Genomic DNA, 3,729 nt, shown 5'->3' with positions numbered 1-3,729 from the left:
GACTGGACAATCCTCTCTGTCTGGTAGCAAGGCCATTCACATCCCTAGACTCTGACCAGAGGGGATTCTCCAGAGGCGTGCTCCACGTGGGGACCTTGCAAATGGATTTGATGCTTCCACTGTCGTGATCTATAGCCTCCTCAAACCTCGTGCTTGTCATTTAAACTCTGGTGCCATTCCCTCTACTGGATTCGGATTTCCTTATTTACAATCTTGGGTCACACCAGCTGGCGCGCTATTTCCAAGTGGACTTAGTTGATGCCTAATCATTGGTCACTTGTATGAAGATAAACCTTGAAGAACCCAGATACGGTTCTTTCTGACAACCAGGCACCATCTGGTTCTTCACCACGCTTTGCTGTAGCACCCATATATGCAGTGAGCTCTCTGGAACAGTTGATGGCAACCAACCCGGACTTCTTTTGCAATGTAGCAAAGACACTGTGTTCTCATCTAGGCTCTAGGATTCTCCAGCTGTGCGAGTTACATCACTTCTCTGAAACGGCTTCAACATTTGCTAAGCAAGGGGGGATGACAGCAGCTTCTCCCAGGGTGGTGACACAGGGTGGTGACGAGGGCTAGAGCAACAAACAGAAACCCATCACTGTCAAACTGAATCTCGATGGAAGTAAATTATCAGGCACACACGTATGTGTGTGTGTGTGTGTGTGTGTGTGTGTGTGTGTGTGTGTGTGTGTAGGGGTTGAACCATGAACCTCTTGATTAGTAACTGAGGAGAAATCATTTACCCCACCCAGGTACATTCAAGTGCTAAACAACTGCAACGGGACTTCAAGAATGTTCATGGAAAATTCCATTTATTTTAAATCCATTTTTTCCACGGGCTTTTTGAAGCCATCTCATACTTTGAACATTTATTATTCTTTTTAATATTTCTATTAAAGATATCAAGAATTTCTCCGATTGAACTTGTTCAGAAGCTTCACTTATCCATTACATGTTGCAAGGGTTTGTCTCAGGTTGATGATCACCAATAATGAAGGACATTTTATTTACAGTCTTTCTCTGTTATCTCATAGCCTCAGCCCATGTGTAAGTGGAATAAAATATGGAAACCTGAAAGAGATCTCACTAGCAATATCTTAAACAATGTCATTCTTCTCTGATACTATTCCCTCATTTGGATTTGGATTTTTATACTTACAATCCTTGGATCACGTAGGTTGGTGTGAGAAAGCGAGGCCAAAGTGGTCCCCTTTCTGTACTTTTCAATAAAATATTATTGAAGCACATGAAAAAGAAAATAAAATGTACGAAGAAGAAAAAACTGTCCTATAACTCCCCCTGGAATTTACAATATAGAACTTAACTATATAAAATTTTACTTAAAATTATCTTTCCAAATTCCCTCCCCAAAATAATCACCTTGTGATTCGTTTCAATAATTTTGTATATGCATAATACTGTTCTTATATATTTAAAAAGCATGTCTATATATGTACCTATCACCTTTTAATATGAACATGATCATTATATTTTAAAACTTCTCATCGTGCTCTGCTTTGCTTTGAATGCCATGTCTTTGAGGGGTTTTCTTTTCCCACAGCTGCATGTGCAATGCTGCCTAATTCAAATAGTTGCAAACGATTCCATTTCAGTCATACCCCATAATGGCTTTAACGAGTCCCTTTTTGGTTGACCTTTCTAACATTTGTTGTAGGTTTCTATGTTGTTACAAATTAGTCTGAACACACTCATTCTTAAAACACTCATATACTACCAATGATTTTCACAATTAATTTTTATCTGTGTCTTATGGTGACTACAGTATAGATGTATATGTATTGTGATTATGTTTTTATATTTACTATATAGACTTGAATATAAGCCGACCTGAGTATAAGCCGAGGTACCTAATTATTACCTGGGAAACCAGAAAAACTGATTGACTCAAGTATAAGCCGAGGGTAGAAAATGCAGAAGCAATTGGTGTGTTTCAATAATCAAAACAAATGAAAATAAAATTACTAAAAATTGAAACATCAGTGAGGTAGTGTATTTAAAAATTTATTTTAAATAAAAAACAAAAATAAAAGGACAAGTCATTTAACATTAGTAAACCAGCACAGTAAGTGGAAAATAGGTTCACAAAAACAATAAGGTATCAAATCCTTCAAAACTGGATTCCTCATCATCATCATCCATATCCCACTGCAGAGCTTCAGCTGGTGTGAGGTCATCATAGACGCTGTCCTCACTGAGATCGCTGTCATCACCATCACTGCTGTCATTTTCATACAAAGCGCAGTCTTCACTGCCATCCATAGCATTACTAATACTACATTTCTGGAAGGCACATTGCACCATGTCTTCTGGAATGTCTTCCCATGCATCTTGAATCCACTTTGCTATTAACTCTATGTCAGGCTTCATGAGATTTCCTCCTTTTGTTAGTCGGGCTTGACCAGATGACATCCATTCACGCCACGTCCTTCACACACAGTCTTTAAAAGGCTTATTCAAAGATACATCCAGAGGCTGCAGTACAGATGTAAGCCCACCTGGAATAACAGCTAAAGTAACTTTACTAGATTTTGCCAATTTTTTTATGTCATCTGATAGGTGGGCTCTGAACATATCCCAAACAAGTAACGATGGCTTTTTCTTTAAGGCTGCTCCTGGTCGTCAGTTTGAAATTTCTTCCAGCCATTTTTTGGTTCTGTCTTCATCCATCCAGCCTTTAACATGTGCAAGCACAGTAATTTTTGGTGGGAAATTGACCTTTTGAGGCAAGATCTTTTTTTAAAAAATAACAGGACGCAGCTTAGTTCCATTAGCCAAACATGATAGAACAACTATAGTGGGTTTTTTTTTTTCATTTCCTGTGGTTTTGAGGAAAATGTTCTTTTTCTCCTAAACTTGCCACAGTTCTGTTGCTTGGAAGATCAAAAGTCATGGCAGTTTCATCCATATTCCCAATATCTGCCAGGTCATAATAAATCCTTCTTTGTTTTATAATAAATGACTAGAATGACATATGGTATTTTTTTCTTGAAGGTCTTGTGGCAGTTTCTGGGAAATCTTTGTTCTTTGTCTCAAACATAGTAGGCCAAACCTATTCATGAAGCAGGTACACCATCCTGTTGACGCAGCAAATTTTTCAATGTCTGGTGCTTTATATTTGTCATCCTTAGCCATTTGTAGAGCACGTATGTGTTATCCCATGCGTGTTATGCCGTAACCATTTTGACGACATTCCATAACCCATTTATGCAATTCACTCTCTTGAGCCCCATAAAAAGACGTTAAACCACGTCGAGCTCTTTTAGCTTTTGGAATCTGTTCCAAGTCAGCCTTCATTTTCTGCCACACTCTCCCTCACTTGCTTTTTGTCAACACAGAATTCCCTACTTGCAATACTGTTATTGCTCTCTTCTGCTCTTGACACAACCTTCATTTTGAAACCAGCCTCATATGACTGGCATTTTTGTTTTGGTTCAAGAGTATCCATTTCTAATAGGATTAAACAAAAACCAAGACTTTGAAAAAGAACTTTCGTGATAATGCCCCCACCCCCGCGACATGTTAGCTGGGAGGAGTGGGGGGAGTCTGTGCAGGCAGGGGATGCTGTATGTGAATTAACACAGAGACCAGAGGGGAGAGACGGAGGGCAGCCACAGACACATCCTTACCAGTTCAGCTGCCGGCATAAGTGAATCAGTACGGGTGCTTCTGTGAATTGGAGCCGTCCACGTCATAGGATGGCTC

Source organism: Tenrec ecaudatus, chromosome 11, assembly GCF_050624435.1.
Source record: "Tenrec ecaudatus isolate mTenEca1 chromosome 11, mTenEca1.hap1, whole genome shotgun sequence".
NCBI classification, from domain to species: Eukaryota; Metazoa; Chordata; class Mammalia; order Afrosoricida; family Tenrecidae; genus Tenrec; species Tenrec ecaudatus.
The sequence above is the reverse complement of the archived record's forward strand: the minus strand, read 5'-3'. Positions refer to the sequence as shown.